Here is a 13,848-nt window from a genome sequence, read left to right on the forward strand (position 1 = left end):
CAGAATATTCTGTGCCCAGTGATGTCAGACTAAGTAATCGTGGAAATCAATTTGTTGTTTTTGTAAAAAACCGAGGTCGATGTGAGGTGTGTTCGAGAAAGGAGATGCAGTCAAGACCGCATTCAAAGTGTACTACATGTAGTGTTTTTCTTTGCTGCAATTAAAAAAAAGAACTGCCTTGCAGAGTATCATGATGTGTCAGTTGTATAGGATGTATGCAATATGTTCTAAATATGAACAATAATATAAGGGAACTTCACTCTTATTACACATATTTGCTTTAAATTTAATTTTTACATTTTTGTAATAGTTTTAGGTACGAAAAACATGTTCTACTAATATTTTGAGACAATAAATGTGAAATAAATCCAAAATGTGAACATTCTTATCTACCCGAATATGAAGCCTCCTATATGTCCGACGGCACTTAAACGTACCAGGCCCCAAAAACATACCAAGAATTAAAATTATGATTTGAAAGTATTATCATTTACTATTTAAACATATTCCATTAGAATAAGGTGGAAACATCAAGTATACTTATTCTTATTTTTCACTATTCAGGCAACAAAGGGATAAGACGCTCGTACTAACGTCTGAGTTTCATTTGGGCAACCCTTAAACGAGGTTGAGAATTTTCAAGTGCTAAGCTATAGATATTCTGAAACTATATCCTTAACTGGTTATCTCCTTCCCTGAAGTTATTGGCAATAACCTAAACTCCCTTTTGACTCTCTTGCTTTGCCCTACTCCGGAATTCGTTCGCTAATCTAACCATTCGATGGCTTACTTCTAAAACCTCGTATCTCCCAACGCACTTCCTATCCATTTTCTTCCTGAGGACTGGTCACGCCTCCCAGCCGCATATGGATGTACAGTCCATCAGAACAATTTTCGTTGCGTTCATTTTCCTAAGGTAGTGTGTAAAGGAAAATGAACCTTAAATACATTAAACTGTAGAAGTGCTTAAATTCGCCATGAAAACAACATCCCTACAATACGGTGTGGTAAGGTCCATTTTCCTTTAGACGTTAGCATAGGAAAATGAACACTACGAAAGAGGTTCTGATGGATTGCATATAAATATGTGGCTGGGAGGCGTGACCAGTCTTTAGGAATATACTGTAATGGGTAGGAAGAACATTGTAACATACGAGGTTTTAGAAGTAAGCCGACGCATTTCTTCTCGTTGTATAATACAGTACAATATCACCATAAATACAGTATACGAAGTTACGAAGTATATGTAATTTGAATAATAATAATAATAATAATAATAATAATAATAATAATAATAATAATAATGTTATTTGCTTTACGTTCCACGAATTACTTTAACGGTTATCCGGACACACCGAGGTGCCCGAATTAGTCCCGCAGGAGTTCTTTTACGTGCCAGTATATGTACGTATATGAGCACCTTCAAATATCACCGGACTGAGCCAGGATCGAACCTGCCAAGTTGGGGTCAGAACACCAGCGCCTCAACCGTCTGAGCCACTCAGTCCGGGCATATGTCATTCGAAAGACCTAACTGAGCGAATTAAATATATATATATATATATTAAGGTATCTTAGAAAAATTCACCAGAAAAGCGGAGAAGCCTCTAACTCCTTAACCGTAAATGATATCCAGTTGGGACTTGCTTATTCGATTCCCAGACCTAGAAAACTAGAAGTGTTTTGCGTCAAAACGTAAATTCCGTAAATTTAACTGCATACTTTAAAAATGTTGTTCTGTGTTGATAATGGCTGGATTGAATAAAGGTACAAAAAGCGTTCTCACTGTCGTCAGACGGCAGAGGAACAGACATCACGAAGACCATGGCGAATGATGTAACATCGGATACTTTTAACGTAACATCACGTGATTTCGACGTAACATGAGGTATTAGGGTATGAGCTGTGCTTAGAGGAAGGTGTGATTTACATGATTTTCAATTTAAACGGATTAAAGAAATTAAACGGCTTTCGAGAGGGATGTGTTGACCTTGGATCCTGCTCGACCAAACTCTAGGGAGGCTGTGCATCGGTCATGGACTCGTATGGCTCCCATCAATTCCGGTACCTTGACGAGTCGTAGAAATTGTGTAAATTGTGTAACGTTCGAAAGTGGTTCCGCAGCATTCCTTAATTAGGAGAGCCATTCACGTATTTTCATTGTTCAGTTAAAGAAATTGCCAATAGACTTTTTTCCAAAAGCCCATTGTATTTTCTCATGCAAAAGGCTTTATTCCTTTTTTAGATCAGGAAATACGCAAGGATCATGCAATAATTTACTATAAATACCTGTCTTTCATGAAAACACGGGGAGACGGCTAGAAATTTGCACGTGTGTGCATGCCACGGTACATATCCTTGCCATATGTATATTGTTATTATGTGCTCATGCTACTGCCAGCTCTCTGAAAACCCACTTCACAGAGCCAGTTGGCCGTAGGGTTAGGGGTGCGCAGCTGTCAGCTTGAATTCGGGGGATAGTGGGTTCGTTCCACATTGTCAGCAGCCCTGAACATGGTTTTATGTAGTTTACCATTCTCACACCAGAAATATAATGGGTCCGTACCTCAACGCCACGGCTGCTTCCTTCCCACTCCTAGCCCTTTCCTATCCAATCGTCGTCTTAAGACCTATCTGTGTCGGTGCGACGTAGAGCATATTGTTAAAAAATACGTGTCCTTCCAGGTTCATTGAGTACGTGTGGGATGCCGTCGAGAGGGATGTGGTGGCCTTGGATCCTGCTTCGACCAACATCTAGGGAGGCTGTGCATCGGTTATGGACTAGTATGGCTCCCGTCAATTCCGGTGACTTGAGGAGTCCATTCTGTGCCTCATCGTTGCCATCATAAGTACGAAAAGGTATATTACATGCTACTCTTTTTTACGTTTTATGTTTTTAAATTTATTCACCTTTCCAAAATTAATTGTTAAAAATTACAAATCAAATTTCAAAACAATCTATTAAAAAGAAAAACCAACGTGACAGTTTAAAGAAACGTAGTGAGCTGAAAACCATAAGCACACTAATATAAAACACAATCTGCACTTTATAATTTAAAGAAGGAAATACAAAAATTAGAATAATACTATTTTGAAGAAATACAAAACCTTCTCATTCTTTGTCCATTCTCAATACACCACCGGGTAAAGTAGCCTACATAAAATAAAATAAAAATTTAAAAATGAAATAAATGTTTGTCAAATTTTATTGCGGTTTTTTTGCCATTTCCCAAGGAGCAGTCTTGACTGAGCTGATAAAGTCCTCCATCGTCCATCCACTCTTATCGTATGATGTCAAATTCCAATGCACTGCCGCCGCTACCAACCAAGGTACAGCATTCAGTTCTGATTTTTTTGGCCAGTGGAAATTCTCCAATCATTAACTTCTCATTCGATAACGAAGGCAGGCTCCTTGTATTTTCCGCTCTGTATTGACAGTCCGTGTTCAGACAGGTCGCGCTTCCCGACAAGATGTTACTCGGCGTACTGTGGTATCGAGCTCGCCGCAATGTCCACACATATTATCTTCAGACAAGTTGCGACGAAAGCGCTTTGTTACTGTTTTAACGATGTCGATAATTATCGACTGGACTGATGACCTCCACTGTGTTGGTACTTGTTTGTTGTTAGCATTTGACCACACCATTTTCTTTGAGGGAATGTTTGTTCAGTCGCTACTGGTCTCTGTAATCCTTTCAGCAGGTAAGTGTAGAAATTCTTCGTCGAGTGAAATTATTTTCTTCCTTTTCGGTCCTGCGGGAGACTGTCAAGTATACCAATGATGGTTCGGAAAGCGGGATGTATGTGCCTATGTCGACCACTGCTTACGTCAGGCAAAGGAGATCGAAGAAATGTCAGTTCTGTTCGAGTTTGCAACCCTGATATTGATTTAAGTATCGTCCTGCCAGCAAAGCGTTACACAAATTAAGTTTAGTCCTCGATATTCGGCAAGTACAGCTGATCACGTCTCACCCGTTACAGAGAATCTCTCCAAAGATAGAGACCTATACAAAGCTCTATACGCTGTGTTATTTGTTTTGTTGCAGGTAGAACTTGAGGAATGTACCATGTTTTGGATATATTAAACATTTTAATATGCCATATTTTCTGGATGAAATTCTGAGACCTAGGTATGCTGCTGCATGGTGTTTCTAACTTTATTAGTTATCGACGTCCAATTCTCAGTTAAAATATTTTTAAAATTTTGTTGGAAAACAATGGGTAAGATCTTCAACTTAGTTGCTATGGTCAGTGATCTATTAGGCGCAGGTAATTGATGGTGGCCAAGAACCAGCATTCCGGACTTTTTCTTATTTACCTTCGATCCTGAATCTTCCTGAAATTCGTGGATTATATTTAGAGTTGGCTCTTCGTCGGATGGTCCTGTTAGGATAATATAAACGTAGTCAGCATACGCTCGTACTGTCACTTTTTCTGCACTGAATGCCAGGCCAAATATACACTGATTTATTCGGTGAAGAAATGGTTCTAGCGCTACGATGAACAGAAGCATAGAGATAATGATTCTTGAGGTGGCTGTTCGATACAGTCCTTTAATGCACTCAATCAATTTAGATGGAAAGGCGAAAGTTTGCTTTGTGGGCCATAGATACGGATGTTTTATTCAGTCGAAAGCCTTATGGAAGTCCAAACTTACGAGTGTCGTGGGAGGAAGGTTCGATGGGGCTTTGTCGAGTAACAGAATTATGTCTCTCTGCACTAACAGATTGGAGATAATATTTTGGCCTGATGTCCCACACGATTGCCATTGTCCGATGATCTGTTGCAACTGCAGTTTTATTAGAGATGGTATTATTTTACTGAATATCTCGTAATCTGTATTTACCAAGAGGATCGGCCTGAAGTCTTCCATTCCTAAAGGTCTTGTGGTTTTGGGAATTAAAATAAAAATTTCGGCCGTGAAATCTTCTGTTAGGATGTGTGGCCTCTCTAGTATCTCTTGGTACACTTTCAAAGGTCTTCCCCTATTATGTCCCACATTATTTTATATTTTACAGAATTCTTAAGTTATTCCATCTGGTGCTGGAGAGCGATGACGCTGTGCTTGGGAAAGTACATATTGAATTTCCACCTAGGTAATATCTGCAATCAAACTTGACCCATCTTCTTTATTCAGTGTTGGTAAATCGTGCTGTTGGATGCTGTAAAAGTGCTGATTAATGCTTGAGTCGTCATTGAATAGTGTTGTGAAGTAGTCCGCACAAATTTGGAGTACGTCCAGATATACCGGAGTTTAGTAACTGCTTTTCTCTTCCCTTTACGTCTTTCAGTCAAAATGTGAAACAGTGGTGAACGCTCTTCTTCAACAACTGAGGGTACTCTTGCACGTATGAATGCGATTCTCTTGAATATTAATGATTGTGTGTTTGATTTATTTCATTTCATGAGTGACATTCTCTCTATTTATTTATTTATTTATTTATTTTAATTCATTCATTTTTACCCCTTTCCTCTCTCAGCATTGCTGAAAACCATGTTGTGTTGGTGCGACGTGGAATAAATAGCATGTTAGAATGATTTCCTCACATAGCTATGTCTAAGTCTGTTGAGTTTCTTTAGAATCTCTGATAAACCTGTAGATTTTCCTCTTGAAACAACTATCACCACTTCCGTTACTACACTTTCTTAAATGGAGAAAATGAAATAAATCCTAATATATCCTAATGAAGTTCTTACCCGGTTATCATCTTTTTGCCTTTCAAGGATGTTTTTGTTGGGTGTTGTGGGAGAGTTACAGGTTTGATTACATAACTTCACCTTTGGGGGCTTTAATTCTCTAGTGGAACTTTGTTACTTTGTCGTACATGAAAATTGAATACTAGAATTAAAAATTGCAACTCAACGATACAAATATGTCGTATACGCGGCTTTACCGTGGCCGCTTTAAGGGAAACATCATATTCGTTGAAGCCCTTCACTAACAGCTACATACTCTACATTTTGTTATGAGATCGTGATACACAATAATACTGAGAATATCAAAAATGAAAATGCATGACAGCTCAGCTGTTCAGGGCACGCATTCTGCAGGACCACGTGCAGACAAACTATTACTGTTCTGACCCAATGGTTTCGATTAACTAATCGTGTGAAGCAAGCCCCTCATTCATGAGTACAGGGAAATCAGTCTCTAGTTTTACGGTGTGGTGAGAAGAGTTCTTATTCTTCATAAAAATGTTTCTTTTTCTATGAGTTGCTTTACGTCGAACCGACGCAGATAGGTCTTATGACGACGATTAAATAGTAAAGGGCTAGGAGAGCTAAGGAATCGGCCGTGGCTTTAATTAAGGAACAGCTCCAGCATTTGCCTGGTATGAAAATGGCAAACCATCTTCAGAGCTGCCGACAGTGGAGTTCGAACCCACAATCTCCCGAACGCAAGTTCACAGTTCTGCATCCCTAACCGCAATGGATAACTCGCTCAGTTTAATAAAAAGTAAATCAGTGCGAATTGTTTAGTACGTTTCAGTAATTAGCCACTATTAGTCGCCCCCCTCTACCTGGACATTATCCTTAAATCCAACTACCTTTCCATACTTCTGACTGAATACTTTTGCCTTCTGTAAACCTTCAAATATACATTCCCCTTGTTCATTAACGATTCCTGGAACTTCCTCGCTGGAACCTGTTTCTGCCTTGAAGTATCTATACACATCCTTCTCTTGCTCCTAAAATTCATATGACTGACTGTCAACTGTGTTTGCCATTGTGTTATCCTTAGTTGTCTAATGTGTGTTTGTTAGTTCACAACACTGTAAAGGGGAGTTAGGAAGGGATTTCGTTCCTTAGCCCAACGACACTTTAATCCACACATATTTGAAAACAGATGTTAGTGTATCTTCCTCCCAGCACCAACGGAGAGTTAAGCTACACAGTTCAAAAGTATTAGGGGAACATGTTTGTAATGTCTGGTATGTGAATGTTAATTTGGTATATGACGTTCCAATGGTCGTACAACATACATTGAGACCTTAGCTACTCAGGGTATGTCAAATCGAATTTATACTCCGTCTGTAAGCGTAGCCCTGCATTAAAATGTCAGGTGACCACTCAAAATAAAGTGAATAGCGGTGCGTCCATAAGTCGTTGTGAGGTACACAGACTACTGCGGTCATTTGAACACGTTGTATGTTAACCAGCACATCCCATGAAACATCTTAACAAGGTTCAAGTCGCAAGGGCAGTCACTATTTATCCAGGAAGGATGGACTTTTCGTCGTGTTGCTGTGGATCTCAATGCCTCACCGTCAGTTATTCAACGCTTGTGGAATCGCTACAATGAGAGAGGCTAGTTCACAAGGAAGGTTGGACAAGGTCGTGGACGCACGACAACCCACCAGGATGACCTATATCTGACCATCTGTGCGTTGCGACGTCGTTCAGCAACTGCCAGGGAACTGCAACAAGACCTCAGGAGGGTCAGTGGAGTCACGGTGTCTGATCAGACAGTAAGGAACAGATTAAGAGAGGTGCCCTTACGACCCAGACGTCCTGTTTGAGTGCCTCGTTTAACGCAGCAACATTGCGCAGCTCGCCTTCTGTTTGTCCGTGCCCACGTCAACTGGCAACTTCGCTAATAGAGACCTCTGTTGTTCACAGACGAGTCCAGGTTTCCCCTGACACAGCGTGATGGACGTTAACGTGTATGGAGACTGCGTGGTTAGCAGTACATGCCGAATGTTGTCCAGAAAGGCGACCGATTCGGACAAGGTTCTGTGATGTTGTGTGGTGGCATCAGTATTGATGACCGTACGGATCTTGTCGTCAGCCGTGGTAATCTTACCGCTGCAGGGTATATCCAGCAGATACTGATACATCATGTGTTAGTTGCTGCATTCGGTGTTGGCCCCGAATTCGTACTCATGCACGACAATGCCAGGGCTCATGTAGCGCACATCACCAGAGAACTTGCGAGAAGTGGAAATTCAAGAGATGGAATGCCGAGAAGTGAGTCCCGAACGTATCCCCATCGATCATGTGTGGTATACACTTGACAGAAGTATTCATGGACGTCCTGTTCCACCACAGACTCTCCAAGACCTCGAACAGGCTGTCATTGAAGAATGGGACCTGATACCACAACGTGGCCACCGTCGACTTATACGGAGCATACAACGTAGGTGCCAAGCTGTGATAAATGCTCGTGGAGGACATACGCCATACTGAAGGTCTCCACCTGTGATAAAAATCCAACCTGGAGGACTGCCATCACTTTGTTTTCGCCCCTATTTGGACATTTCTGTTTGTGTTCTAAAAATGAACGCGAATCCATATATATTCTTTTGTACACTTCAACGGTAAAGAATAAAGGTTTAGTTGGTAATATACCTGGGTGTGAGGTATTGTTCTGAGGAGCATGGCATACGTTCAAAAACATGTTCCCCTAATTTCTTTGAACTGTGTATTTCTTTTACAGATAATGTTACATACTTCCAAAGACAACATTAATATCACCCACAGTTACGAATTCAACCGATTAGTGGTGTCCAGAGGATCACCTGGTGCAGACAACAACTGACTAATCTAAATGTTGAGTAAGCCAATAACCGGCCAGGCAGACACTGTCAACACTCTTGCTTTGAATGTACGTGCTAGGAGGCCGATAACCGATAACTATCGGTCGTCCCTGTAAGTTTTAACCTGTACATGAGAGGAATAATAATAATAATAATAATAATAATAATAATAATAATAATAATAATAATAATAATAATAATAATAATAATAATAATAATAATAACCGTCGCTTCTGTGCAAAAACCACAATTATGGCAATGCTCTTCCTATCCATTATTTCCCTTAAGACTGGTCACGCTACCCAACCACATAGTTCTTGTGTTCATTTTCACATGCGTACTTGTAAAATAAAATGAACCTTAACGTACCACACTCTAGGAATGCATGTATGTGTATGATATTTACCCACTCTTACAGTATAAAGTACTTAAGGTTCATTTTCCTATACCATACAGTAGGAATGTATGCTTGAATGACATATTTACCCACTCCTAGAGTATGATATATTTAAGGTTCATTTTCCTTTACACACTTTGATAGGAAAATGTTCACAACGAAAATTGTTCTGATGGACTATGTATGAATATGTGGCTGGAAGGCGTGACCTGTCTTAAAGTAAATAATGAACAGGAAGAGCATTGTCATATTCGCAAATTTGGCACGCCAACGACCTAATAATAACTATATATTATTTATTTATTTATTTATTTATTTATTTATTTATTTATTTATTTATTTATTTATTTATTTATTGCACACTACAGGACTTAGTGTCCCAATTACAGTGGCAACTACGACAGATAAGCTACAATTAACACGGTGAAACTTATATCTAAACTATAGGCCTATTCTACAATTTTATCTAATTTCCTATAATATTTATATAAAATATCAAAGTATTTTTCTAAAGACTAAATAACCTTATGTTAATGCGGTGGAACAACACACGACAAAGTAAAATGATAAAATAAATGAAGCATTGCATTATATTGTATATATTATAGAACTTCACCTTACAATAACAAGAGACCAGTGGGCTCATGGCAATAATGCAACAGGAAAATTAATTCGGGGTATTCAACTTAGAACTTTACCCACCAGCAATGTCAAACAATGAACTGAAATATAATATCCTAATATAGCTTATAACGATTTTGTTAAAATCGGTATGTTACAACCTTTTGCATTGGGAAACACCTTCTCGGCACCATTTATCTTAGAATTTAACTATTCTCATAGTGGGATATTAATTTTATTAGCTTTATGAAGGATAGTATTTTGAAGAGTATGAATTTTTCCAATGAGGATAGTTTTCATGCTTTCGTTATTAATTAAAAAAATAAAGTTTGCAGGTATTAAGTGGAAAGTACACCTTTTTATCTGCGATGTAAGTCATTCGTTTCCTCTTCCACACAAGTGTTCTTTTGTTACTGTAATTAGTTAAACTGTGGACGTAGTCCCCGAAGGGATGATGGAACATGAAGCTGGTGCTCAAGAGGTGGCCGGAGGAAGAAGGGATGGCTACAAGGCGGGCAGGAAAGCGATCGGCTTGTTTAATCCCTCCAGAGAGAAAGTGACGGATGGTTGTCCAGGTCCCAGCGAGGTCCGGCCGATTGTGCCCTCGAGACATGCAAATACCTCGAAAACAAGAGGGCAAGTGTGCACTGCTGGACTGTTGCGCTGCAAGCAGTACAATCTACATAAGACAGATACCGCCTTCCAAACCTTTACAGTGTACTGGGAATAGACTACAAGTTGCCATTAAAAACAGGCTTCTTTAAAACATCACATGCATTACAGGATGAGAGAATGTATGTCTTTCAACAGGATTATCTCTTCCAGTACACCTTGTCAGTTTCTAAGCCAGTCTTACTCCATGTAGACAGCAATGAATTCTCCTTCATTTCCTGCAGCTTTTGTGGGAGGATTCCTTCAGCACAATTTTGCACTACAGCTCCATGGCTAAATGGTTAGCGTGCTGGCCTTTGGTCACAGGGGTCCCGGGCTCGATTCCCGGCAGGGTCGGGAATTTTAACCATCATTCGTTAATTTCTCTGGCACGGGGGCTGGGTGTATGTGTCGTCTTCATCATCATTTCATCCTCATCGCAAAGCACAGGTCGTTTACGGGCGTCAAATTGAAAGACCTGCACCTGGCGAGCCGAACATGTCCTCGAACACTCCCGGCACTAAAAGCCACACGCCTTTCATTTCATTTCATTTTCTTGGGATGTAACACCGTCTATGTACCCTTACACTCGTTCAAGTATAATGGTAAAGTTGATAATAGTGTTACTGGTTTTACGTCCCACTAACAAATCTTACGGTTGTCGGATGTGCTGGAATTTTGTACCGCAGGAGTTCTTTAACGTGCCACTACATCGACCGACACGAGGCTGACGTATTTGAGCACCGTCAAATAAGTTACCACTGGACTGACCCGCGATCAAACGAACCAACTTGAGCTCAGAAAACCAACGCTCTATCACCTGAGCTACGCAGGCCGGAAACACGATAATTTTGTTTTGTGTTAACTGGATAGCATCATTCAAAACTCACTATTTTTCACTTGCTATTCTACTGTAGGCATTCAGTGCCACCAGGAGGATATCTTCCAGTTGTAAAATATCTTATAATAATAATAATAATAATAATAATAATAATAATAATAATAATAATAATAATAATAATAATAATAATAATAATTAAATAATAATAATAATAATAATAATAATAATAATAATAATAATAATAATAATAATAATAATAATAATAATAATAATAATAATAATTACTCTCTTCAGTTTTTTCAATCGTGAAATTAGCAGCGTTTCACGCCAGTGTAGCAGTGGGCTCATCAGTTGGATTGCTACACGCTAGCACGCCGTTGAGACACCACTGCAAGCCTCTTGCGTAGGACAATGCAGTGACGGTGCATTAGGGGAAGCATTTGCCTCCACTTTTATAAATGCATTTATGCATTTATTTGTAACTTGTGAATTCAGATTCTCCTCCTTCCTACTGGCAAACTGAATTTTCTGTAATGGCCAACCTATAGAGCAATATCTAGAAGGAGAATTGTCTATAGGCACATAAATGTGTTGTTTCGTTACCCAACTGTGTGCCTCAGCTAGTTAGATACCTGTCTCCCATGCCCGTTGTTGCAAGGTCGAACGTCGGCATCTCAATTCATTTTTAATGTGCTGAAATTTCATTGACCACGGTCCGTTAATTTATCGGCAAAGAAATCATTTCCTTTCCGAAAATTTGCATCATTACGGCTTCACAAACGGCTAAAAATCCCCATGCTCAACTAATAACATTCTTATTCAATGGGTTTCGTTTTACGTCTCAGTAACTAATTTTACGGTCTTCGTAGACGCTGGGGTGCCAGGATGTTGTCCCGATGGAATGCCTTCACATGCCCATAAATCTACCGACACGAGGCTGGTATATTTTTGCACCTTCAAATACTATCGCACTGAGCCGGGATCCAACTCGCACGCTTATGCTCAGAAAGCCAGAGTTCTGCCGGCTGAGCCACTCAGTTCGGCTATTCTTTTTTCTTATGTCATTCTAAGACAGGCTATATGTGACGGATTATTGAAAAGACAGTCTTTGTCTAGTAGACGATGATTTCTATTGCAGCCTGAAAATCAGCTTATGTCAAGCGTAAGGGCTTCTCAAATATTTGTTACTTTCGCAAAAATAATGCATGTCATTCATGGTTTCGATTGAAACTGCCCATGTCAGTTAACATGGGCTATCTTCAATCAAATATTCGTAAACATTTCTGCAAGTGAAATGAAGCTTAAGGCTTTTAAGATGTATAGAATTGAAAGAGAATTACCGTTCATTGAGGGATTCATCCCTCAAAAGGTCTCCATATCCTTGAATTTATGATGAACCTTAAAAATGAAACATCCTAAACTTTATAGTTTGCTAAGATCTTGCAATCGTCGATTTTTGACCCTCTTGCGCAAAAGGAATGGGAAAAGGAGATTGTCGACTCTCCGGAGATCGAATAATTTGCGCAACTCATATAGTGAATAGAGACAGAGTGGACCGGCACTTCTTAACGTACATAGGGAAGTGAATATATCGTCAAGGTAGTTCTTAACATATTCGCTCTGCAACGGACAGTGGTATTGTTTTTCAAATATGTTGCATGAAAGTTAGGGGCGATCCCTCCACCGTCTTCCCCCCCACCCCCACCCTCCGCTATTCTCAACTTTTTTTTAAGTATTAAATTACAAGTTCCTTTACGTCGCACCGATACAGATAGGTCTTATGGGGACGATGGGAGAGGAAAGGGATAGGAGTGGGTAGGAAGGGGCCTTGGCCTTAATTACGGTACAGTTGAAAGCATTTGCCTGGTGTGAACATGGGAAACCGCGGAAACCATCTTCAGGGCTACTGAAAGTGGGGTTCGAACCCACTAACTCTTGAATACTGGATACTGGCCGCACTTAAGCGACTGCATCTATCGAGCTCGGTTAGCAATGCCCAGTCGGTCATCTTTGCAAATAAGGCAGGCCCATACCGTGCTCCTTACCCCGTGGAGGCTGTAACCACACAGTGGGAGCTGCTTCTGTGCGCATTTCCTCTTCTTCCTCCGCTTTTTCCACATCTGTGGGGTCGCGGGAGCGAACCGTGTCGCACATGTGGATTTGGCCAAGTTTTACGGCCAAATGACCTTCCTGACGCCAACCCTATTTGGAGGGGCGTAATTATTATTCGGTGTTTCTGTGGTGGTTGGTAGTTTCTGTGGTGGTTGGTAGTGTAGTGTGTTGTCTAAATATGAGGAGGAAAATGTTGGAACAAACAGAAACACCCAGTCCCCGGGCCGAGAATTATTAATCAGACGCGATTAAATTCCCCGACCCAGCCGGGAATCGAACCCTCAACGCTGACCATTCAGCCAATGAGTAGGACTTCTGTGTGCATCTCTGCTGTAGAGGATATGAACCATAATAATTCATCATAATGCTATTTGTTCGGGGCATCGACCTATAGAGATCTTTTGCCCCTAAGATATGAACCAACAACTACTACAACTTTTCCTAAATGACCTAAATGATACTTTGGCAATACTCAAACTCCAAATGAGGTAAAAAGAACAAACAATTATTTCATTTGTATGAGACCATATGAATGCGATTCCGTTATAATTTAGCATCAGCTCAGAATGAAGATAACAGAGCCGCTATGGAGTGTCAAGGCGATCTGAAACGGGTGCGGAGATATGATGTTGGTGTGGTCGTGGTAACGGCCCACTTAGTAGCAGTAAAAGTGGCCAGCTTAAGCCAGT

Source organism: Anabrus simplex, chromosome 2 (assembly GCF_040414725.1).
Source record: "Anabrus simplex isolate iqAnaSimp1 chromosome 2, ASM4041472v1, whole genome shotgun sequence".
NCBI lineage: Eukaryota > Metazoa > Arthropoda > Insecta > Orthoptera > Tettigoniidae > Anabrus > Anabrus simplex.